The sequence below is a fragment of the Adiantum capillus-veneris genome, chromosome 27 (assembly GCF_014529385.1).
Source record: "Adiantum capillus-veneris isolate H3 chromosome 27, ASM1452938v2, whole genome shotgun sequence".
Lineage (NCBI taxonomy): Eukaryota > Viridiplantae > Streptophyta > Polypodiopsida > Polypodiales > Pteridaceae > Adiantum > Adiantum capillus-veneris.
The window spans coordinates 26,850,095-26,876,809 of NC_140957.1; the positions used below are offsets into that span (position 1 = coordinate 26,850,095).

Consider the following 26,715-nt stretch of genomic DNA (forward strand, 5'->3'; position numbering starts at 1 on the left):
CGGTGACGATGTCGATGGCGACGACGACGACGACGTGCTGAAAACTGAAAACGCTGATGCTTGTGTTGGTTCCGTCGCAGTAGATCTGCAAAACGCTGAAATGCCTGGCAGATGCAAAAACGCTAGGGCTGAAAATCTGACTTGCGGTGGAAATCTTCTAACGCTAGGGCTGATCTGCTGTCGCTGCGCAAATCTGCTAATGCTAAGAGTCTTCTGCTTCTTGTTGTCGCCAAGTTGTTGCCAATGCAAAAACGCTTGCTGATCTGGTCTAAAAACGCAAGCCTTTTGCTGTGATGCAAAAACGCTAGGCCTCTTGGGGGTTCTGCTGAGAAGTTGCTTGTTGATCGTGTGCTCCTGCTGCCTCTTCTGCCAGAAAGTGCTAGCTTTGGTTTGCTTATATATTATCTTAGCAAAATTGCCCTACCTAGTTCCCAATAAAAGTCACTTAATAAATAAGTGAAAAATGTCAAAAATAGGGAAAATAGGTTTAATGCACTGAAAAATCCCCCTGATGGAATGCAGGAAAGTTCTTGAACTTAACCAAGAACCGCCTTCGGACTTTACCTTTCTTCGTATCCGTATGTGCCAAAATCTGTTCAGGAACAAGGATCTCCTCGTTTTCTTCCACTTCGGGTTGCTCATCAGGCTCCCCATCATCAGGCACATCTCACCCTTAACAGGTTTCAAGAGACTCACATGCAATGCATTGTGAATCCTCCAAGTATCTGGCAGTTTCAGTCGGAAGGAGACTTCATTTATCTTTTCAGTAATCTGGAAAGGGCCGTAGTATCGCATACTAAGCTTTGGAAAAAGCCTCTCCTTTCCCTTTTTCTTTCGTAGGCGTGCCTTCTCAAAACGTAAGAGCACCCAATCATCCTCCTTCAATTTCATGTCGCGACGATGGAGATCCGCTGCCTTTTTCTGTCGTTCTTGAGACTTCTGCAAAGTCTCGCGAACCTTGGCAAAAGCCGTATCCAGATCTTGCGTATATTCATCCGCTTCAAAGATCTTATCTTTCGTGCTCAGGAAGGGTGGAACCTTCGCAGCACCTTCAACAATCTCAAATGGCGCCTTCCCCGTCGACGAGTGTATCGTGTTATTGTAGGCAAATTCCACCAAAGGTAAATATCTTTCCCATTGAGTCTTCTGATCTGAGATATAAGACTTCAATAAATCTAGAACCACTGAATTGGCAATCTCGGATTGCACATCAGTTTGCGGGTGGAACGATGACGAGAACTGCAACCGCGTGTCAATGTTCTCCCAAATTGCCTTCCAAAACAAACTCGTAAATCTGGGGTCTCTGTCGGAGACAATTGTCTCAGGCATGCCATGTAATCTAAAAATCTGGGCCACCAACAGTCTCGCTAAGTGATCCGGCTTGACTGTTTTCTTCACTGGAATGAAATGAGCCTGTTTGCTAAATCTGTCAATAACAGTCCAGATACCATCGTGACCACTCTGTGTTCTCTGGAGATCAAAAATGAAATCCATCTCTATACTTTCCCAGGGGCGGGTGGGTATGGGTAAAGCCTGTAACAATCCGTGTGCTTTATGCCTGTCAAACTTGACCTTCTGGCATACCAAGCAACTGTGCACAAACACTTCCACATCTTTCTTGAGACTCGGCCAAAAGAAATATCTCTCTACCCCTTTCATGGTGGTAGCAATGCCGTGGTGACCCGTAAAAGGTGGACAGTGGTATTCAGTCATAACCTTCTCCCTCAACGCTTGTGTAACGCACAACATAGTCTTTTTCATCAAGTAGCCTTCCCGAAGGGAGTATCCAGCTAGTGTCTCCCCATCCCGTAGCCGTGTGAAAATATCTGCAAAATTTGTATCTGTGGCATACTGATCGACCATATCCTCGAAGCTCCTATGATGTATCGCGGGAATAGCCAGAACCAACGGTTTCCGAGACAAAGCATCTGCCATCACATTCTTCTGTCCCTGCACATGGACAATCTGGAAGTGAAACTGTGACAAGATGTTCGCCCACCGCATCTGCTTTTCCGAAAGCTGCTTCTGTGACAAGAAGTAGCGCAAACTCTGACGGTCTGTAAAGACAGTAAAATCCGCTCCGAGTAGGTAGTGCCGCCACTGAGTAAGAGCATGGATCACTGCCAAAAGCTCTTTCTCATATATCTGTGCTGTCATCTCCGGCCTAGAGAACAATCGGCTCTCGTAAGCAATGACATGGCCTTCTTGCATCAAGACCGCACCCAGACTACGACCATAAGCATCACAAAATATTTCAAATGACTTCTGCAAGTCCGGCAAAGTCAAATTTGGTCCTGCAGTCAATTTCTCTTTCAATGTCTGAAAGGCAGTCACCTCTGTGGATCCCCATGAGAAAGGTACTCCTTTCTATGTCAAGATATGCAAAGGGGAGGCAACCTCTGCAAACTTTTGTATGAACCGCTTGTAGTACGAACACAGTCCCAAGAAGCTTCTAACTTCATGGACATTCCTCAAATCGGGCCAATCACGGATAGTCTCTATCTTGGCCGGATCCATTTGCACTCCTGCTGCTGCTGACACAATGTGCCCCAAAAAGTGTATCTCTGGTAGGAAAAATTCACTTTTCTTTGCATTAATCACTAACTTGTGATCTCGTAATGCCTGAAAGACCTGAAGCAGATGATCTCTGTGTTCTACCTCATTCTTGGAGAAAACAATGATGTCGTCAAAGAAAGTGCCAACAAATAGCCTGTACTCTCGAAAAAAATCATGTCCATCATCCTGTTAAATGTCGCAGGAGCATTGGTTAAGCCAAAAGGCATCACCAAAAACTCAAATAACCCAAAAGTCGTCCGAAAAGCTGTCTTGTAGACGTCTCCCGGCGCGATCCTGATCTGATGATATCCACTCTTCAAGTCAATCCTGCTAAAGCACGAGGATCCCTGTAACCTGTCGAGTATATCATCGATCGTAGGAATTGGAAATCTGTTCTTGATGGTGATTTTGTTGAGAGCTGTATAATCGATGCACATTCTCCAAGATCCGTCTTTCTTCAAAACCAACAACATTGGAGAGCAATACGGTGAAGTCCTAGGCTTGACAAGACCCTTTTCCAAGAGGTCTTTCACTGGGTTCATAATCTTTTCATTCTGTACTCGGCTCACACGGTAAGGTGGCCGATTCGGTGGCGTGCTTCCAGGTATCAGATCAATGGTCTGATCTTGAGGCCCTCTGAAAAGCAATCAGCATGAGTGTGGAGAAAAATCTTGGCGTTCTTTTGATTAGGTCAAAACATATTCAATGTTTATCCATCGTTTAGTTCTCTCCCAAAAGAATGAGTAAGACACTGAAGTTCATCAAGTACAATCCCTAAGCCCTTCATTTATCAAAGTCGCTTTCTCGGCCCGGTAGTCAACCACGGCGTAGTTCTTGTGGTACCAAGGGATCCTGAGTAGAACGTCACTCGCGTGCCCTGAACACCCCTGTCATTGCAACAGAAGTTTGCCAATGCTCGGTGTAATGGCAACATCCCATCCGGGTGCCAGTCGAACTACCTCTGCCTGTGGCGTCAGTCTGTCGGGCGTAATTCCAAATCGAGCCGCCAATTCCAAGTGAAAAGAAGTTGGCCTTGGCTCCTTCAAAAGAGCTTCCTGATCCTTCACTTTGCCCCAAAAAGCGGCAAAGTTTGTACTTTCATTCATTTGATTCGGTGCAAGTCCCACTCCATGTGGTACCAGTTCTGCTTTTCTATCTGCCTTTTCTGCCACGTTCCTCAGCTGCTCTCGTCGTTCTTTATCATTCTGTTCTTTCTGTGCCTTATTAGGGCACTTCGCGGAGATATGTCCCTGTTCCCCGCATCCAAAGCACTTCCCCTCTTTGATGAAGCGAGCTCTCTCCTCAGGAGTAAGCTTGGGTCGTGCATCCTTTTTCTCTGGGTTGCTCTTTTTCTTTCTACTTTCATTCCCAGAAGTCTGTTCGGCTCGTTGTGTCATGGCCTCATCTGTGGGGTAGGTCAGACTGCCAGAGTGAATGGCAAAGCCCCGCTTCGCATTACTCATCAACTCCTGAATAGAAGCTGACTTTTGTTCCAAGCAGTGATCTCGGATCTCTCTAGGTAGACCCAAGGTAAGCCGCTTAATCTGTTCTCTGAACAAGATCTTCTTGAATGAAGAGGCAGGTAGAAAAGAGCTCCAGAATCTTTCACAATAAGCATTGATTGCATCTTTCTTGGTCATCCGAAGATGGTTCCAAGCAGCTCGTATATCTCGTTCATATTCTTGCGTCAACCAAGCAGAAATAAAAAGCTTTTTAAATTTCAGCCATTTAACTGGCGCAGTCTTGTTTAAAAGAAGCGTGGACCACCAAGTACGAGCATTCCCCTTAAAATAAGAGGCAGCTCTCCGAATTTTAGAGTGCTCTGAATAGCGTCCTCCCGCGAAAGCGATGTCAAACTGCTGTATAAAAGACAAAGCCTTCGAAGCATCGGAGTATCCCGAAAAAGTATTAAACTTAAGTGCTTGGCCACCTTCCTTAAACTCGTGCACTTTCTTGCTTTTATCTTCGAGAAAGTCATACTAGTTGGCTTTGTAAAAATTCTTCTTGTTCGCATAAAAGTTTCCGTTGTTAAGAGTCTGAACTGTCCGTAGACGAGTCCTCTAGAAGTGTCACTCACTGTGCGAGACTTAGACTTCCTTGCCTTTTTCTTGCCCTTTCCGAAGCGTTGTTTCTTGCTTCGCTTTTTGCTTTTCCTGTCTTCTTTGCTCGAATCTGAAGAGCTAGAAGAAGAAGAAGAACTGGGTACTCCTTCAAATCGAACACGCTTCTTCTGTTTCTTTGCCTTGTCAAAAGTCGACTGACAACCCAAATATCCCGGGAAGTCGGTGCTTTTCTTTTGCTTTTTGCCGTGCTTTTTTGGCTTTCTTTTGCGCGTCAAAAAGCTTAGCAATCCGTTCATCAACCACCTCTTGTAATTCCTTCTCTGAATATTTCTTGTGAGCAAAAGGTTTCTTGAAAGCAGATTTTGGGGGTGGTGTAGTGGTTTTCTGCCACTGTGCATGCACTTCCTGAAAAGAAGTCTCGCTCATATATTTTGCCAATTTCGGGTCCTTCGCAAAATTGAGCATCATCTTCGTTGCATCACCGATCAACTGGCGACGCTCCATCTCTCGCCACTCCGCCTGAGTAGGCCGAGGCGGGCCATACTCTCTGCCAGAATCTTCGTTGTGATCCCTGCCCGCATCTCCAGATGCAGAGGGAGTCGACTGATCCTTGCGTGAAGCCATAGGTGCTGCGGAAAAAAAATTGGGGATCGGATTTCTCGTAGAAGAGAAATCGGCCGTGCTCTGATACCACTGTAACAGACTTGGACACTCCAAGTCAAGAATCAACCGCGACAGCACCAAATAACCACTTCAAAACAATTCACAGATCACAATAGATTTGCACTGGCCCGGCGGAGTTCCGTGCCTAGAGATATTGGCCCCAAAGACTGGCGCCCCTTTCGGTATTTCTTTTTATATTAATCACATCAAAGTACAAGAGAGTGGCTAGGGTTTCACTCTCAGACTCTGCGTCCAGATGCTCTGAGAAGTGAAGCCCTCACCACTTATTTAAAGATACAAGGGATGCCCAAAAGCAGAGCCCCAAAAGCTTTTAAAATAAAAAGCATCAGTTCTCTCTCTCTCTTAGAGTCTTTTCTCTTTTTTTTTATAAAAAAAAGCAAAATTCGCGTCACTCAAAAAAAAAAAAAAAAAAAAGCCACCGCGATTTCCGGAATTTTAGGGTTTCTGGCAGAAATTAGGCTTTGCAGGAATTTTAGGGTTTCTGTTGTCCGCCACGTCATCACTTTGTGACACTCTCTCTATGGGGGCCTCGATGTACGGACTCAGCTAGCAATGCAGTGGCTCCTCAACATTGAATTCACGTAGCCTCTTGAATGTTTGAAACCTTGGTCCCATTACTTGTGGGTTGTGGCCCCAAGGGAGTCTCCTGCCACATGACGAGCTACAAGTATGCTGCTGCATGCACATTCCCTTACCCAGGATGCTAATGGTAAGTGGTAGCATCTCATGCTCTCTTCTTCCTCCTCCTCCGTGCCCATTTCCCATTGTGAGGGTTGGCATTGGGCAGCCATATGCATCCTCTTTGTGTCTCCGCTCAGCAGACTCTCTCTCTCTCTCTTGAATAACAGGTCTTGAGTTCAACTCCTCGTCGGCTAGATCTATAAGGTCTCTTGGGATAGTTTCCTACGACGTTAAAACAATCTTCTTCTTCTCTCTCTCTCTCTCTCTCTCTCACACACACACACACACACACACACACACACACACACACACACACATCCTATCTCAGAAGCCAAGGACAATGACCTGGGATTCATATGTTGTATAAGAATGTAGAGTAGGTGAGGTGCTCAATTGTGTTGCTCTGGAAACTGCTTTTTAAGACATTATTTTAATGTCAAAGTGTGATATTATGAAATTGTTTTTAAGTAATGGCTCTAACCTCTACAGGCTACAGCCCCTCCCCTCCCTTTTTGAGCTGAACAATGTTGTGTGTATTGCAGGTTTACTCTTGGGGTCTACTGGCCTACTTTGATGGTGGTGGTTGGCAGAGCAATTGCTGGCACAGGAGGATGAGAAATTTGCTGGCAATATCAAACCTGAGCAAGGAAGACTGGAAACATGCTATAGTTTTTGGCAAACTTTTATTGAGCATTGCGTTGCAGCTGGCATATTTGCCTTCATGATGTAGTGGCTAGATGGATGTTTTGCTCATGTTATGGGTTCCCATTAAGGAGATGCAATGTGTTCTAGTTGACATTATTGCCCTCACGTTGCAGTGGCTAGATGGACTATTTTGCTCATGTTCTGCGATCCCATTAAGGAGATACATGTGTTGCAATTGATGTTAACGGAGGAGTTCGCTCTGGATGCTAACCCTCCCGACTTTCCGAGGGTGCATGGATGATGGCTCACCTATAACGCGTTGGGAAAGATTTTCTTGGGGATGTCGACTGTGATGGCCGGTCCTTGGTGGCTTCTGTTGGTTTCGCATCGGTGGCACCTGCATGCGGTGTCTGGTTTCTTTTTGCTGCGGCATGATTGAAGTCTACTACGTTCTACTTTTGGCTTTATTTGGTGGCATTCTCGAGGCATGCGGTTTGCTGGTGGCAGAGGCGCTGTCATGGTGGCACCTAAAGTTTGCACTGCTGGTGATGGGGACGATGGGCCCCGCCTGTTCAGCTTGCTTTCTGATACTCTGTCCTGTGCTTTGGGGTTGGCCCCCCGTGTTCTGGCTAGTTTTCAGTTAGGTTTTTTTGAGGGTTGCACCCTTGCTAGCCAATGTATGGTCGGTTGGATATTGCTCATGGTAGTTTATGATGTCATGGCTCGGTCCGAGCATGGCTTGTCTTTGTAAATTTTTTGGTTCTGTTAGTATACTACTCACGATTGCAAAAAAAAAAAAAAAGAGATGAGGCTATTATATTGCAATATCCATGAATGAAATAACCGTTTGTTAAGTTCTTGAGAGCAGCCAACCCATGTTAATGGTGGGTTCTTTGAAGAATAATGATAAAGAAAGGGCAGCCACAAGGCATGTGGTAGATTGTATGTAGACAAATCAAATGTGGCATTATGTTTATGTGCAAGCAAGTGCTTATGAAAGGCTCTCGATCTCTCCATCTCTCTCGGATAGAGTCGTTACAGAAGTTGGGCACAAAGATGGCTTTCTACAGAGAGCATCTTCTCCACCTCATGGGGGATGGGTTTGTGATTCGACCTAGCTATATAGACACGAATCTTTCTCATGGTTTGCATTGTGCCATTGGCCAGATATGCACGTCTTCACATCAACCCGAGATTGAGACTGGCAGATTCAGAGGGACACCAACAGATAGCAGAATATGCCGCTTATGCCATCTAGAGCCAGAGACAGAAGTACATTACATATGTCATTGCACAGTGTACTATGAGATATGAGGTCGTTTTCATTGTCTATTCAGAGAAGGTTTTGGGCCTCTATCTAGGGTCATGAGTTATGAGGATCAAAGATGTCTTGGGCTATATCTACTTGAGTTACACAGGCATAGAGAAACTTTAATGAGGAGAGCTAAATAGAGACAACCCCAGAGACAGATCACAGATTTCTTTACACTGGATATTGTACACCCAGAAGAACATACAGAGGAGCAGCCAACTGTGGAGAGGTCTACTTGCGCGACTGGTATTCTCATAGACCGAGCATTGGAGTTAGGGAGATCTAGACGACCCCGATGGAGAAGAGGAGCTACACAATTTCGAAGGAGGCTATAGCAAAGGATTCGAGCCATACTCTTTCATCGTCCACAGAGTGTAGATGCAGATGGATCTCTATGAAGATAGATCTCTACTCCCCTCCCATATTGTCTTCACATTGTACTGCTTAGTTTAGGATCTTGCAGTATTTATATTTTGTTATCCTAGTTTAATTTATTTTGTTAATCTGACTTTGTATCAGATACACCGCATTGTAACTTTTTGGTCTCATAGGTCACTTTGGCCTTTTGCAGACGTTAATATAACATTTCATTTCATTTCATTTTTTCTCTCTCTCTCTCTCTGCGCAAAGTAACATGGTCATTTTGCATTTTGGTAATGTGCAAATGAGTTACACTCTTGACCACATTGAGAGATAAAGTGATTGGACAAGCACAACATATTGTGAAATGCCCAAACATAGAGGAGACCGGTCATGGGTAGTCTAAAGAGGAGAGGTGGGTGGAAAGAGCTAGAAGTGCTCTTTACTCCTTCTAATTTGAGTGTGTGTGTTAATCTCTTTGGAATTTCCGCGAGGAGGAGCTTAAAAAAATTCTATAGTCTATGTGTGTCTGTGTAATGTGTGTGTGTGTGGGGGGGGGGGGGGGGGGGGGGGGGTAGAGGGAGAGGGAGAAAAATGTGCATGTTTAAAAACTTATTTCCCCTTGCCAAAATAGAATTGACATGGAGGTTTTTTTTTTTTGGCCAGACTCACAATAGGGAGTGTATGTATAAACTAAAAACCAAAAAATTTACAATGCAAGCCATGCTCCGTCTGAGCCATGGCGTCTACAAACATCCTAACCACGCAAACCCCATATACATGGGTTGTCAAAGGGCTTCACCTTGTAATTGCCATCAGCATAGTGGGACTAATATTGGCTTGGGGTTGCCACGAAGGAGATAGCGGTGCCAAAGCACACCCCTTGACCGCCAAATGAGTGCACGGGAAACTTATTGCCGAAATGGGAGGCATTAGAATCACTGTTTCTTCTTCTTCTGTCTAAGCGAATTAACAGTGTTGGCTGTATAACTCTGAGATCTTGACAATGTGGTTGATGAGGTCTTATTTCTGTTCCTGAGCTCCATCTGCATTCAAAGACAGGCATGCTCGACATATAGGACGTCCGAGCCTCCACGGCGAGATTATCAACCGACTCTGGTTTATCTTGCATCTCCTTTGAGAGGTTCCGAGTCTCTTTGCTAAACTCACCAACATAAGATCCGAAAAGCGAGCGTGGTTTCTCTTGCATCTCCACTGATGGGCAACCCATCTCTTCAGCCACAAGCGAGCTTGGTTCTTCTTATTTTCATCCTTTTCATAGAGCATATAATGTTGCTCCCATTAGTTTTTGGCATAGCATGAAATGTTGGCGAGAAAGTAAATTTATGTACTTTTAAATGAATGTTTCGACTAGAATCTCCTACCAAGTATGTTGCCGCGATTTTGCAACCAGGACACATTATTGCGAATCTACGAAGATGCTCATGTTTTTTGACGTTGCATGCGGGATGTCAGCGCAGGGCGCGTGGAACAGAGAGACACCAGGCAGAGACAGATATTTGGAGTGTGATATCATCGAGCAGTCAAGCCGCAAGTGTCGAGGTGTGAGGGAGGTGAATCGAGGGTTCGCTCAACCTGGAGGCAGGTGGTAGGTGTGGAGCGACGCGAGGAGGTGCTGCTAGCTGACGACAGGGGAGAGAGGAGCATTATACGAAAAGCAGGTGGACTTGGCATGTCGAAATAGGGAGCGCGGGAGCTGTGGAGGCGAGAGTGCCGCAGCAGCAGGAGCACGTTTGCAGGTCGGTGTGTTGGCCTCGGTGCATCCCACCCCATGTAGACGCGAATGGGCGATGGCGTGTACCGATTGATGGTGGGCACACGGGTAGTGGAACAGGCAGGGCGGGACTCTGGAACGGGGAGAGGGTGGACGCTCTGGCACAGCGGGCTCGTGGGATGCTGAGACACTTGCACTGCACGCAGACCACCCCACTGAAGGCAGCGTTGAATCAAATACAGGGTCTCCTTGTCTTTGCTGTCACAGATTTGCACTGCACGCACACCAGCCCACTGAACGCAGTACTCGGGGACCTGTGTCCTGGGCTCGACTGCACAGCCAGGGGATTGCGCGTGGGAAACAGAGCCACCATCACTTTTCCTTATGGCGAAAACTTCGGCACGGAATATAGCAGGCTAATAAATTAATGCTTGTATGTCTAATGATAAAGATTATACTCCAATTCATTAATTAATTAAGTGCCAAGATTCTTGACTCTCCCATTTGCAAAAGCAAAAGTTCCCCCTTCCTCGTTCCCACGTAGTGCCTCTCCCCTCGCCTCCACCGCTGTGGACCACACAACTGCCCCTCCCCCCTTCTCACATATATCTCCCTCCCTCGTCCCCCGGGCGCCCTCTTCTCTTCACTTGATTTAGCTTTCATCCAAAGGGCATCTTTCTAGATTCTCGATAGAAGAAACGTGCAAAATTGAACATACCTACTTGTGTAAAAAATCAAGACTCCCTCACGTTCAATGCATTTCTATTCAATTGCTATACATGAGAGACGTGTCCACAAAAATGGTAATTAGAGAGCAATTCCATATGTAAGTTAATGGTGCAACTTGGCAACCTGATATTTGACAATTCGATATTTTTTTCAAGAAAATGTTTTAATTTGGAGTAAGAATGGAGTGACAGGACGTGAATAAATTTCCAAGTGGTATGGCAATAAACTTTGTGACTTATGGATGGAACAATGTGGTCTCATTTTAAGTAGTTTTGTTGCTGAGTTTTTAGGAAGTCCCCATGTGTTTGTTAACTGTTTTCATATTTGGGAGCTTACAAATCATAATTTTTTTGTGTATTTGTGTTGGGAAAAGGTAAAGATTTATATATATGTTGTATTTAATAGTTATCGTTATTATTTGCATCACACGTCGTCTCAATTTTTCACATCTGTGATGCTAGGCATCAACTTCTGCCGGCCGCAAACCAAAAACACACTCAAAAAAATATTTCCGCCCCCTCAAAAACGAATCAAAAATGTAATTTGTTATTTTTGCAAGGCCTTCAGATTAAGATTGGACACTTAATTTGGTATCGTGAAACATATGAGGTTAGCACAGTAGGAGTGGCTTTGAGATGTCCCCGATCCACTGACTTAAAAGATGTGATGGGGCTTGATAGGTCTCTAGACCTAATGAAAAGGAGAGTTTACAAGCAAGAAAAATCCAAGGAACAAAGGGAACAGGCCCCTATTATTGACAACGGCTTGAGTCTATAACCCTAGAAAAAAGGAAACCCCCCTCCCCCCCCCCCCCCCCCCCCCCCCAAAAAAAAAACCCAAAAAAAAAAAGATGTCTACATCTTCCTCCTCCCTCATCATTCCATGTCTTGTGGACAGACTTCTGTCGCTGCTTTCCCTCTACAAACCTAAACGAGGCCTACATATCCCCTTCCCAACATGGCGCTAGTGCCAGCCCTGCTTCTCCAAGCCCTCGCCCATCTCCAGCCCCTCCTTCTCCCTCACTTATTGCACTGCCCCATACTCTCTCTCTCTCTCTCTCTCTCTCTCTCTCTCTAAAATAGCCATACTCACAATTCGAGACTCTCTCTCTCTCTCATGCACATGGAGGCCTTAGATGCTGGCCATTTTTATTAGTTGGTGAGCCTAATGAACTTTTTCACTTTCTGGATCGTGGAGTGAGCCACTTGGCTCAAATTCAACCATCCGATGATTGAAATCTCGGCTGTTCGTAGAAAAGCAGACGAGAATGCAATTTAACTTTAAGCGAGACATCCTTCGAAACGATGGTGAACAGGCGATGCAACAGGTGAGGCCGAGGGTACAGTACTACAGAACCCACCGCATGCTTGTGTCAGAAGAGGGGTTTGTCTGTATGTAGCTGATGTTGACCTCGCCGAGAGCAAAGAGACGATGAATCTGTCACATCCTGGAGAAGGGCCAACGGCCGGTTGGATGAAGGGAAGAAGGAGACGGTTGAGATACAGAGAAAAGGGCTGGTGTCAGGATCCATCAAGCCAGACAAGATCACATTTGTTTGTGTTCTGAATGCATGCTCCTATCTGGCACTTTTGAAAGAGGGAATTGCGGTGCATGCCTCTATAGTAGCTGAGCAATTTGAATCTGACATTATATGTGGAACTACGCTTATAAACATGTATGGGAAATGTGGACAAGTGCTCTATGCAGCTAATGTTTTTGATTGCATGCCTATCTGTGCTCAGATGACATCTTATACTCAAAACGGTCATAACCAGCTGCTCTTTCTCTCTTGAAAAGCATGCTGACTGAGGGGATTGAACCAGCGAGCGTTTTTCTTTTAGGTGATGTCGAAGCTTGTGTAGGGCACTGCTTCGTTTAAGAGGGACAAAGGATTCATGCCATTGTTAATGGGAGTGGGTTTTTGCCAGACTGTACATTAGAAAACGTGCTTCTCAACATGTATGGAAATGTGTGAGCCTTTATCTTGCTGGGGTTGTTTTTGAAAGTATGCCATTCCAAGATATGGTGTCTTGGACTTCCATGGTTGTTGCTCTTTATCACAATGAGAAATATTATGAAGCCCTTCGTTTGTATGATGGTATGCAAGGTGCAGGAGTTGGACCCAATAACATGGCCTTTGTACCTGCTATTAATGCTTGTCCAAGTTTGCAGGCCTTGGAAGAAGGGCAATCAATCCAACACCATTGTGGTCGATTGTGTTTGCAGTGAAAGCATGGTTGAAATTGCTCTTATACACATGTATGGCAAGTGCAAGGCTTTATGTAGTGCAGAAAAGATCTTCTGGGGAATGGTTTCTATGGATGTGGTTGCGTGGAATATGGTGATAGCATCTCTTATTAGTAACAATCACATTGAGGATGCATTGGAGTATTTTCATTCCATGCAGAACCAAGGGTTTATCCTGATGATATCACTTATGCCTCTGTCCTCGATGCATGTTCTTGCATGAATTGCTTCCAAAGGTTCTCTTTTATCTTTGGTACCAACTTGACACTTTTATTCAAGCTTCAGTTGTCAGCATGTATGGAAGATGCGGGGACCTTTGGAAGGCAATGACTGCTTTGGATAGTTTTTTTGCTCAAAACATCGCATCCTTGTCTGTATTGATAGAGAATGGACATGAGAAGGAAGCACTAAATTTTTTCCATTTCATGCTATCTAGTGGTGTCACGCAAGACTAATATCTAATGTCTTGGAATGTTGTCTCTTGGAGTGTATTGATTGTGGGATTTGCCCAACAGGGACAGGGCTAGGAAACTCTGGGCTGTTTTCAGTAGATGCAAAGAGATGGGATCTCTCCAGATGCAATCACCTATGTACACTTGCATCTTAAAGGCATGTGACATTACACAAGATGTTGTTGCTTGGTTGACATGTATGCCAAATATTTCAGATGGCTTAGAAAATGCTTGACGAGCTTCCTATCTAAAATGTCGTGTCGTGGAACGCATTGATTGCGAAGCTTTGGGCTGTTTTTAGTGGATGCAAAACCAGGGCGTTTCTCCAGGTGTAATCACCTATGCTTGCATCTTGAAGGCATGTGGCCCTACACAGGACTCCAATATGGGCAATGATGACATTGTGAGATGGGAAATGATGATATTGTGAGACAAGCTGCGTGCTTGGCACTGCCTTGATCGACATGTATGCCAGATGTGGTGTGCTTCAAAAAAGTACAAAAGGTTCTTGAGGAGTTGCCTTTGCGGAATGTTAACTCTAAGAATGCACTGATTGCAGGATATGCTAAATAGGAGGGGGGCCAAGAAGCTATGGGATGTTTCAGTTGATACAAAGCGAGTGCATCTCTCCAGATGCAATAACCTATGCTTACATCTTGAAGTCATGTGGCAACTTGAAAGACGCTAAGATGGACAAAAGAACTCATGAAGATATTGTAAGTCAGGATCTGTTGGAAAAAAAACTTGGCACTACCTTGGTCAACATGTATGCTGAATGTGCAGGGACAGGAAGCCCTGCGCTGCCCCAGCATTAGGCCAGCTAGTATATTCAACTGCTCCGATGCCCTGGATCTCTAGCAGTGTTGCCTGATTTGAAAAAAAGGGTCTTCTCCAGTTTTTTCATCTCGCAAACAGTTTTCCATTGGCTCCATGCACTTTTGGAACAGGTCCATGCCCAGCTCCTCGAATTGGGCTCTTGTGATAGTGGAGTAGAAGTCTATACCCTCATAGAGAGAGTCGATTTCAATAGTTGTATGAGCGGCGAATGAAAATACCCTCTTTGCCCTCTGACAAGCTGTCCTGAGCTTGCACAGGGCCCTGGCATTGCTTGTTATATCCTTGTACTTCCTCTTGAAGTCCTGCACGAGGTGGTTGACTATGCGATGCTCAACGTCCTTGTCTACCGGTCTTCACCTCCTTCACCTCAAACATATCTTCTTCAATTGTAAGACGAGGGACATCAAAGGTGCCATCTCCAAGGTGAAAAATCAGGAATTGTCCAAACCATAAGCAATCGCTGCAGCAGTAGGTTCATTGATGATTCTCATCACATTCGAGCCGGGAATGACACCCGCATCCTTGGTGACTTGCCTTTGAGAATTATTGAAATATGTAGACACCATAATCATGACATTCGTAACTGTGGCGCCCAAAAACGCCTCAGCAATTTCTTTCATCTTTATCAACACCATAGAATATATTTCCTCTACAACAAACTGCTTTTCTTCACCCTTGTAGTGCACCTCAATCAATGGCTTGTCACTAGGCCAACAATTACTTTGAAAGGCCATAGCTTCACATCTCTCTGCACATAAGGATTGGAGTATTGTCGTCCAATGAGGTGCTTGGCATCTGTAAAAGAAACCAACAGAAAGAGCAAGTTAGATATATATTTTCCCCAGCAAATACTATTGATACACCGCTAGGGCAAGAGCTACAGGACGTGCGGCAGCCTCCGATGAGAAACTACTTTCCGCACATAGGTACATGGAAACAACAAAATACAAACGTACCAGGTGATTGTAATACACCCGAACATGGAAGAGTCTAAGAGCAGAGCAAGATTGAATGAATGACAAGTAAAAGAGCTACAGATCATGCATGGAAATCCAACCAACAACTTGTAAAATCATATCCATGCGCATACTAGCTACAGATCATGCATATCCTAGAAATCAAATCAAATCAAATCAAGATATGAGAACGTACCAAAACCGGTATTGATGGGATTCATGGCGACTTGGAGAGGCGCGCAGTTCAGTGAAGGCCACCTAGAAAGACATGGTTCGGTTTCCTTGGTCGTTGATGTTGATTTCCACACGATCCAGATGCCACACACCTACACAAGAGTACGTGGTACCCAGGTCGACAGGAGTTTGTGGTACCCAGGTCGATTAGCAGAACCTTCCTTTGCTGTGGCTGACTCTGAGGGATGTTAACTAGTACAACAAAAAAGGCGTGGTTTGAATGTTTTACTTGGTAAGCAAAGGTGCTTTTTTCAAATAATCCCACAGCATTAAGCCACTTGGCTCAATCCTAAGCATCGAATAAAGAAATGAATCCAATGTCCTCTTCATAGGAGATGTCGTGGCAACTTAGGGACTTCCATGGTGGAGCAAAGGCTCAATTGAACCTTATCTTGGCGAGCGGATCTCGTGGTTATGGGATGTGAGGTGGCCGGGTCAACCCGAGTCTAGTGCGCAACAACGGTGTGCTATAGATTTTATGTTTTTGAGTTACAACATGGAGCAGTCAATGCCTGTCTCTCTCTCAAGGGATGAGGTTGTAAGCGATTTGGAAGAGACTTATTAGCGATGCCAAGCAGATCCAGGCTATTGTTTCACCCCTGCATCAACGCCATGTCCGTTTGATGACTATCCACACGATCTAGTTGCCGGCAACTGGTGCAACATATGAAAACCCTGTGCTACATATTGTCCGTCTGACTTCTGCATCTTTTTGGAGGGATCGCACCTTGAGAGCCTTCAAGTTGCATGTTTTGACTAGAGCTATTAGTTTCTAATGGATGGCTGTTGCGTCCCTTGCACACGGAAAGTGGTTATTGGAGGCCCAAAATTGATGAATCTTTAGAGTTGTTTTTTGCTCGCTATATTGCTCAAAGCACGGGACTCACAGAAGTTCAGCAGTAAATGTTCAATACAGAAAACAAATCTATTGCTCTTAAAAATGAGATCGCCGTCAAAGGAATCAATAGATCTTTTACAGTTGTTAATGACGAGCTTGAGTATACTGTCTCTATGGCAAGAAGACATAATTGCTGACCGAAGCAGCTTACAATACACACACGCACACACACAGAGAGAGAGAGAGAGAGAGAGAGAGAGAGAGAGAGAGAGAGAGAGAGAGAGAGAGAGAGAGAGAGAGAGAGAGAGAGAGAGAGAGAGAGAGAGAGAGAGAAGGTAATATTGATCAAAGGACATAGAACATAAAGTTACAGCAGCGTGTTTTGTGTATGGCAGGGAGGACATACATTTTACAACACTACACGATCCAATTGCACAAGCGCGACTCCAGCTCGACAACACTGCAAGGTTCGTTATCTGCATCCAATTTCCCACACGCATGTGTTTGCTTGGCGCAACACATAAATGCTACAGGGCAGGGCACGGCTTCCGTTTCTTATAATTTTGTGGAGAGACCACAGTGCCAACTCTCCACCATACTTTTGTATGGCACCTCTGTATGACATGCACTGTATACTTTGCACTTTCAATCTATGATATTTCATTGCAAGACGATATGTTTAACTATTCACATTGATTTTTTGTAGCTCGACTAAAAAATTGGCCTATAGATTGGACACTCAAAAAGCGGCAATACAACATTGCAGGTCAGTAAAGCACCTCATTTATTGTTGCACGTCATTTATGCTTTATCTATTTGTTTGTTTTAGAATTTTTTGCATTACTTTCTTTGCTTCAATTTATTTGGATCTCGTTTTCAAGACTATACACTTGATGTCGATCTCTGCACATGTTAGTTACACACACAACTCTTTACATGCAATTGCTAGCCAATGCATGTGATGTATTACAATAGTGAATGAAGCGTCGAAATAATTAATATCATCTACTAACATAATATGGTGGAAGGGGGAGCCCTTTACACGTGTCGCAATCTGCGACCTGAAGGCTAAAGTTCAAAACTAAAAAAGCCCCTTTGCACGCGATAAAGAGGGAGAGAGGGGGAGAGAGAGAGGCCGCCGGCCGTACTAGTACTATATATGTCCTCATTTCTCTCGTACTAGGTGTCAATATGAAGTTCTCAAGACCTAAAAGATTACAGTCCAAGTATCAATAAGGTAGGGAGCAAACTGCAACCAACTTAAAACTAGCTTACCGTCTGTATGCTAGGAGCATGTAATCTGACATCTTTGCTCACAATCTAGAAATATGTCCCTCTTGCACGGTGGCATACCTCACATATATAGCAATAAACCAGGTCGGCAAACAAATAAAATAGACACTCCTATTGTCCTCACTTCTGTATTATTGTTGGGTGCTTTGCCATCGTTGCAGGAACAACAAGATTTGACAACATTGCATCTAAAATACATTACCAGTTCAAGATACTAACCACGAATCAATAGTAACCCCTCTCTATTCATGACACACCGATGATTGATATTTGGACAGATACTCCCACTGTCCTCACTTCTGTATTATTGTTGGGCGCTTTGCCATCGTTGGGGAAACAACAAGACTTGACAGCATTGCATCTAAAATACATTACCAGTTCAAGATACCAACCATGAATCAACAATAACCCCTTTGTATTCATGACACCGATGAGTGATATTTGGACAGATATTATAATTATAGAGGAGCTATCCATGTTAATCCAAACGACTTTTTACCTTATCGTAAGACAAAGTGTCAACGTAACAAGCAATACATTGGCAGATCCCTTCAACAACAAATGTGTTCTCTTGCTTGGTGATCTTTCCCAACTACCCCCATTTTGTGTTCACTCACGGGAGCTTTGTAACACATGCCATATCACAAGCTCGGTCCACTGTCTACATGCAACTTTCTATAGGATGTCATGCTCTGTAAGACATGCAACGGAACCTGAATTGCTTCAATTCTTGACCATTATTTGTGAAAGAAAACCAGTTGTAGATAAGATCAATTGTACCTTGGGTGCATGTATTAGAGATGAAGCACATATGGATGACTACATCAAGCAAGGCCCACCAAGCAAGACTAGTTGCAAGGCTCAATGTGGTGTTGGAACTCCAATGCCTATGGCCTCAAATGTGAAGATTGGAAGGTTAACTCTCCTACCACCATTATTACTAGACCCTTGGACGAATTCCATGAAGGAAAATAAAAAGAGATGCTCTCACATGTGCTTGAATTTAACGAGTCCTTAGCTTTCAATCGATATAATTTTCATTCAAAACACTCTGCATATATTTTGCAAAATTTAACTAAGAAACTTAGTTCATCTACTTTCTAAATTTATTAGCAACAACCCATGCACATAGTGGCTTAACTTTATGTGCATCCTTATGTCCCAACCAAGAGAGACCTTGACAGAAGCTCCAATAGAGTATGCATTGAATGGAACGTCTCCAAACCCACCCCCAAACAAATGGTTGTCGATGTCAGGGCAAGACTAAAAGTAATTCCGCTGCAGTTTGGAACCTACTTTGAGACGTGTTTTGAATGCAACAAGTTTGGCCACTGTGTGAGAGAAATTGTCCACTAAACCTAGAGCACGGGAGGGAGAGAAGAGGGGAGATGTACAATCTGCGGAAGGAGAAAAAATAGATTGTTCTAAGGAAACTAAAAACTCATCCCAACCCCTTTTGCAAGCGGATCCCACCACTACAAAGTCATCTCAAGGCCCTCAAGAGCCACTTAAGGAGCAATCAAGTGTATTCCTTACTGCAAAGCCTCGTCCACTTACAATGGCCTCAATTGCACCAATCACAATTTTAGAACAAAATACTGCACTTAAGGCATTCAAAGGAGTAAACTATGGTACCCTAAGAAAGGGTAAGGAGAAAAATCATCACCACTCACCTCCTGACAAGGGGGTTTGCTATCATGCCTTTGAGGTGCTGCAAGACATGATACCCCTCGACAACCAGGAGTCTCCTCTAGCACTGGGAGAAATGAGGGAGTTTGGGGGCCTAAGTGGATCTGTTGTTGAGGAATTTGTTCCCCTTTTCCCCACGAACCCTATTCTCCAAGTGATATCTTAGAATGTGAAAGGTATAAGGAAAAGGGAGAAAGAAGAACAACTTTGGCAGGTGATGAAGAGGAGAAGAGGGGTATCCTGCCAGTGTTTCCAAGAGCACCACCTTGATATCACCTCTCCATGAAAGTAGACTCTTGGGGAAATCCTATTTTTCTATAGTACTGCTACAGATGGATCCAACGGGGTTATGACAGGTGTTCATAGGGACCTTGAGCTAAAAATTGTCTACCAGCACCCATCCGAGAGGGCAATGGGTGTGTCAATCAAACTAAAAAATACTGCGATCACGTTTATCAATGTGTATGCATGCAACAGTTCGAAAGGTAGAGGAAATCTTTGGAATGACCTCTCTACTCAAATTGAGGGGGAGTTCTACTTAGTGGGGGAATTTAACATGGTGTGCTTAAGGCAAGACAGGAGCGGTCCTTCAAGCATCCTCTTAGGGATGAGCATAGGAAATGATTGACTTGGGAGGAGAAATGGGTGCTTGTTGATGCCTGGAAGATTGGTCCCTAAAGAGATTTTGTAGGGTTAACCTATCATTGTCTTCGATCAACCCAATCGGCTTCCAGGCTTGACATGCTATACTTATCGCACAATGCTGATTGGGTTCCATCATATCTTCATATGACAGTTCTTATACAAGAAAGATTATCGCATCACTTCCCCCTTCTTGGTGTTTTGGATTTACGGCATAAGGACATTACCAACTACATGAAGCAAGAAACTTCTAATCACTAGACCAAACTTGTTTAAGGACCGTCATTTCAAGGCACTGGTGTCTCAAGCATCTAGTGAGCTCAGACAAGACATTGCAAAGAGAGAGAGCGGACCCTTGAAAAGAGTTTAACCAAAAATTAAAATTGCAATAAAGAGGGTTGGGCCAACTCTCAAAAAGAACAAAGCTCACGAGGTGTGAGCCCTTACCTTTTGTTTCGAAGAGATCAGTCAAAAGAAAGTGCAAGGCATCGCTTCAAAACAGGAGCATGTGGAATGGTTGAGGATTAAATAGACCCTCTTGACCAGTGAACAAGAGGAGATAAACGCACTTTGAGTGCAAGCCAAGGAGAGTCATATTAAGAATGAGGAAGCCAATAAGACTGTATGCTTAGATCTATAAAGGTGAAAAAAGTACAAGCCACCGTCACATCATTGCTTGACAATAAAGGCGAGAAGATCACCAACCCAGACCAGGTATCTCAGATGATGCTTGGCCATCTCAGTGAAATTATTGTAAAGGAGGACTCGACCTCACCCGCAATCAAAGAGGCCATGACTAAACTATTTGAAGAAACTCCAAGGTTGGTGGACAAAGGCAGAGCAGGCTACTTGGAGAGAGGGTTTAGCTTAGAAGAATGTTGGTCCATGCTAACAAGATGGGCAAGGAAGAATTGCCAAGCTCGGATGAATTACCATTGAATTTTGTCTAGAATTTTGGATGGATTTGGGGCCTTTCTTGTTGACCATGATGAACAAGGCATTCATATCTTGCAAGCTAGAGCCAAGTGTGAAGAAGGGACTAATCAAACCCATTCCTAAGCACACTGTCTGTTCTTAGCCAATCATCGTGTTGATTGTGGTGTACAAGATCTTGGAAAAAATGATAGGTGAAAGAATGTCTCCTATCGTGGAGGAAGCCGTTTTCCCCCATCAACATGGATTTATTAAGGGAAGATCAATCTATGAAAACATATTGGCAACCATGGTTGGAATGGAATATGCCAGGTTCTTTAAGCAAGAATATATACGAATTCAACTAGATATGAACAAGGGTTATGATAGTATAACGTGGTCCTTTGTGCAAAAAACATTGAGCCACTTGGGGTTCGGATCAAATATTGCTCAATCTTGGCAAAGGTAGCTCATTCAAGCTTCTCTTGAACTCAAGATTGGTCGGCTCATCTAATGTCAATCGGATCCATTCATCAAAGCTTCCCCTTTCCCCCTCTTTAGTTTATTGCATGCACCCATCTGTAGATCCCAAGATGTCAAGTTGCCAGGGTGCAAAGAACACTCTTTGGCATAGTCAGCGGGGGCTGTTGAGCCACTCTTTGGCATAGTGAGCGGGTCGGCTCATCTAATGTCAATCGGATCCATTCATCAAAGCTGCCCCTTTCCCCCTCTTTAGTTTATTGCATGCACCCATCTGCAGATCCCAAGATGTCAAGTTGCTAGGGTGCAAAGAACACTCTTTGGCATAGTCACAGTCAGCGGGGGGCTGTTGAGCCACTAAGAGCAAATGATTAGTCCCAAAGCTTTAAACCTTAATAAAATCTGTGCTAAGAGTAGTAGTTATTAGGCTTACGCTCAAGCTAGAAGAGTTGAGCTTATCTAAGGTGTGTCCCTCATGCTAGATGAAATGATCATAAGAGTCAAAGTCTATTAACTTAATCATGGGGGAGTGACGTAGAGTCCAACACTCACACACAGTGCATCGTAAGATAAAAGCACATATCCTTGACAGAAAAAAAACCCTTCTTAAAGGGGTGCCAGCTTGTAAAGCCACATCATATGCTTTTATAGCTACACCTTCTTTCTAAAGAACCCCTCAGAAATCTTTCTGGCATAGCATATTGTTTTTCCATGCATTTTTGTGTATGCATATATAGGATGTTCCATCATTGGACATATGCATTAGACACCCCCTTTTTGCTTCCACCTATGCACCTCAAGTGGATTACAACAGGCAAACCAACTTTCCATCATGCTACCTTTATAGTTGCTACCCTTTTACTTGCCCATCCTTCAACAAATAATCCTTCATTATTTCTTTAATATTTCCCATGCTAATTAGTACTCCAATAATGTGTGTACCCCAAAGGAACTTTTTTCCCACTAGGTTTTTCCCCTTGGTCATCTAGGTATTAAACCCTAATTTAGATCTCATCATTCTTTTTCCCTTGTACATACTCTTAATAAATAAACAAAGACTTGCCATTATGTTGCTACAACGGATAAATGCGACATCATATCTCACACCAAAGACAAATTTGGACCAATGATGATGCTATAGCGGAATGAACCTCACCATAAAAATCAATGACAAATGAAGAAAATCAGCCCATCAATAACCTTCCAGCCTCCACGGACACATTTCAACAGTTCCCGAGGACGGGCACTAAAAATTTGAATGGGGGAATGTTAACTGAGCCAACGTCAGTCACAAAGAAGCAGTAAAGATTAGAGTGACACATTTTTTCCATTTCCCAAATGTCTATGTATTGTAATTTCCCAATTTATTTCAAGCCATTGTAATATTTGTAATGTGTTACGGGTTCAATGGGAGTTCCAAGCTATAAAGAATAGGTCAATTAGTGTGCCTAGGTTTCAGAGTCAGTAAGTTGCTGATCCCTAAAGGCCTTTGGCACCTTGACAATGCATATTTTTACCCTAGGTATATAAGGCAGTGTGCAAATGAAATTAGGGTTCTCAGCCTCATTTTTTGAGATCACTCTTAGAGAGAGCTGATGAGGTGTGTGGCTATGGAGTCCTTGAGCTTCTCCTTGATCATGTGACTTGATTAGCACTAATAAACACTTAATGCTCTTTCACTATGTCTCTCTCATATTTTCTATGATTGCTAATGATCCTTTGATTAGATAGATCATAACCAATTAGTGGTTAATCCCACACTAATCTTGTGTGATTTTCCTCTATTCTTTGTGTGTGCATGTAGGTTTGATTGGAGTGTGGATTCTCAATGGATCTATATGTGTGCCCTTGTGATTATTGTGTGCATGATGAGATTAGTGATGTGTGCGGCTTTGCAATCGTTAGTGTGTATGACTGTGTTGATTTGAGGTGAAGATAAGTGGATGTGGAGATTTCCAGACATCCTGGTTTAGATCCTCCATAAGTCGAGAAGCTCACCTCATAGAGTCGCTATTCGTGCTTTGGACATGATTAGCATACTAATTGATGAGTGTTTCCATGCCCTAGCCGGGTAGCTCACCCCTCTGGATTTACAACTATTGTTTCTCATTGGAGCTATGCGAAAGAAGAATCTAGACAAGCACTGTACACCTTGCCCTGGTGGCCAAGTTTGAATCAAGAATCCTTGACGGTTGTCCTTGTTGAAGCTGGATTTTCCATGTCTGATTCAATTAAGGTAGACACATCTTTTGTGAATACAAGCTTTATGAATGTGATGCTTTTGATGAGCTACACGCTTCCCCACAATTTTTATACAGTTTTGCATTTGAAATTACAAAAAAGGGCAAGCATTAACTAGGTCTTACATATCATGTATCTGCTTCATCAAGTTGTTCAGATACATTTTAAACAATGGATCCTCTCTCTTTCTCTCTCTCTCTCTCTCTCTCTCTCTCTCTCTCTCTCTCTCTCTCTCTCTCCTCTCTCTCTCTCTCTCATGGCACTATCTAAGATTTTTATAGGGAGAGTGTGCATAGCAGAGGGTCTTTCATACCTTGTTCACTCTACTATTGGGTGAAGCAGGGATGCCCACTTTCTTCGACTTTTTTTGGATTTCATATTGATGAGATTGTTGACTATATTGAGACTGCAGGAAATTATAGAGGAGCATAGCTGTCAGGTGTATTTTTGGGGCCACACACTAAGTTGTGGCTATTTGACCGATTGGTCACTTCCACCATGCTTTATGGAGTGCAGATCCATCACTCTAGGGCTATCTTATCTTTCCATTGCACACTAAGTAATACATACTCTCTATTTCATGCCTTGAGCTTCTTCATCTTCTCCAAGCTGTGTGTGTGGGGTATTTTTTCCCTCACTAGGAGGTTCTTTCCCCCATCCATTGTATATATGCCCCCACTCTAGGGCTATCTTATCTTTCCATTGCACACTAAGTAATACATACTCTCTATTTCATGACGAGCTTCTTCATCTTCTCCAAGTTGTGTGTGTTTCCTTGCAACCCTATTTCCAACAATTGGTATCAGAGCAAGTTACGTCCTCTCGGGCTTAGTCGTCAGCATTGTCAGCACATGCCTGCTCACTTTCTCAAATTTCAATGAGCTTTGGTGAGTGTCAGTAGGTTGACAAATACTTCAGGTAAGCTTGTAGAGCTTAGTCTACTCATATTTTCCATTCATGCTTATTTTGGCCTCCGTTTTCCACTATAAGCAGTATTGTGCATGCAATTTTTTCATTTTGTGTAGAATTGCTATCAATGCTATTTTTTGCATAACAGATCCCTTACAATCTTCTACGGGTTGTGCTATATGACAGTGTTGGTCTTGCTTTGTTTCTCCTCTTTTTGGGTAGTTTTCACATTAGGTGTAGGCATTCGCATAGCTGACAACAACACAGATGTGTTCGAGATGTTTGCTTCTCTTAAGGATAAAGTGGATGGGGACAATTTACCAATGTGGGATTACATGATGCAACATGTTCTTGTGTCAAAGGGAATTTGGAATGTTGTACAGAGCCTTGATGTATGTCCTGGTTCTGAGGATACAGGCGATGTCGAGGATGTTGCAGGTTTTGGTGGCAGGGTTGCTGCTGCCTGAGCTATTTTGCCTATGGCTGAGCAAGCTCGTTGGGATGTAAGAGATGTACATTCTCATGCATTGATTGAATTATCTGTGAAGCGTACTATTACTCCTCACATTCGTTTAGCTATATTTGCAAAACAAGCTTGGGATATTTTGGCTGGTCTTAATGCAAGTCGCAATGAGGCTAAAATTACATTGTTGCATAAAGAGCTAGAATCGAAGATTATGCATGAGGAAGATGAAATGAAAACTTTTCTTGCTAGTATCAAGGATATCAATGAGTAACTTATTTCTACAGCCTAAGTCATTTCTGACGGTTTCCTTGTGCAGAGTGTTCGTGATGCCTTGCAAGATTCTTACCAGAGTACTTAGAGACTTATGACCCAAGGAAATTCTAAAATCAATTTTGATACATTATGCACATTGCTATTGCAAGAGTCATTTTCTAGAAAAAATGGGTCTAAACAATGTGCAGTTGAATAGGCTTTTATTGTTTCTCAGAGGAAAAGTGGTAACAGCACTGTAACCACTTCTCATGGTTCTTGGCAAGTGGCAAAAAATTTAAATCCAATGCTTCTACTAGCAACCCACCTTGGAAATTCTGGTAAAAAGGGAAAAAAACAAGATGCATTGCCACTATTGTAAAGCTAACGATCCCTTGATCAAGCAGTGTCTGAATTGAAAGCAAAAGAGACTAAGAAGAAAGAGGTTGGTTCCACTACAAGTGCAATAATTGTAGATTCTAATGTGAAAGGAGATTGTGATGTTGATGTAGATGTTGATGCAGAATGGTATTTTTGTGTAGAGTGCACTTATTATCCTTCTATCCATGATGCATGTATGTCAGTTGTTGCAGATGCTCATGTGTGGCACTTTGACAGTTGTGCTACAAAGCACATTACCTCTCATCATGACTTGTTTTCCTCTCTTAAGGATGTCACTCATTGGAATTCTATCACTTGTGCCAACAATGCCTCTTACGCGGTCAAGGGAGTTGGAAAGATTGTGTTGACTACTCGGAATGGTAGTTCTTTCGCACTTGTTGATGCACTTTCCGTACGTGGGATAAAAAAGAACCTTTTGTCTATATCTGCACTTGCTAGACTTGGTCTTTTTGTCAAATTTGTGGATGACAAATGTATAGTTCATGATCTTGGTTTTGATGATGAAATCGTTGCATATGGCATTTTATGTTGTGGGCTGTATAAGATCACTTTGTATGACAAGTGTAGGATTTTTTTTTGCAAATGAAGTTGTGGATTCAAAGGCCGTTTCTTCATATGCAAAACTTTGGCATGCATGTTTTGGGCATCTGAATTTTGCCAATTTGTTGTGGTTTCAAAAATATGATATGGTTGCTTCTTTGCCACCTCTTGACGCATCTGTGAAGCATGTTTGTGAATGTTGTATTTTGGGTAAGATGCAACACTCAAAGTTTTGAAAGGATGGTTCAGTTAGGGCTACATGGAGGTTGCAGCTTGTGCATAGTGATGTTTGTGAGCCCATGGAAACTCCATCCTTACGTAATTACCTCTACTTGATGACTTTCATTGATGATTACTCCAAGCATGCATGTGTATAGTCGCTTAAAGTTAAGTTCAAATTGTTTGTGTGCTTCAAGCAATTTTTGGCTATGGCTGAAAATGTCTCTAAATGTACTATGGGCACCCTCCGTTCCGATCGAGGGGAGGAGTATATGTCTCATGAACTTAATGCATTTTTGGCTAGTTGTGGGATTAAACACCAATGTACAATGTCATATACACCT

The 26,715-nt window shown here is 43.3% G+C and overlaps 1 protein-coding gene and 2 pseudogenes across 2 annotated transcripts in view; 2 read left to right on the forward strand and 1 right to left on the reverse strand.

Moving 5' to 3' along the window:
- The window catches only part of EMB2777 (Sas10/U3 ribonucleoprotein (Utp) family protein), a 91,701-nt gene extending 84,243 nt beyond the window's left edge, over positions 1 to 7,458 (forward strand). For both annotated transcript variants that reach the window (XM_086502584.1, XM_086502585.1), the window contains one exon: positions 6,527 to 7,458. The gene's annotated coding sequence lies outside the window, so the exon portion shown is untranslated. The remainder of the gene's footprint in view (positions 1 to 6,526) is intronic.
- A 4,611-nt stretch (positions 7,459 to 12,069) lies between these two features.
- LOC147421678 (pentatricopeptide repeat-containing protein At1g11290, chloroplastic-like) lies at positions 12,070 to 13,629 on the forward strand (annotated as a pseudogene).
- Positions 13,630 to 14,318: 689 nt separating this feature from the next.
- LOC147421679 (heat shock cognate 70 kDa protein-like) lies at positions 14,319 to 15,620 on the reverse strand (annotated as a pseudogene).
- Positions 15,621 to 26,715: the final 11,095 nt, after the last annotated feature.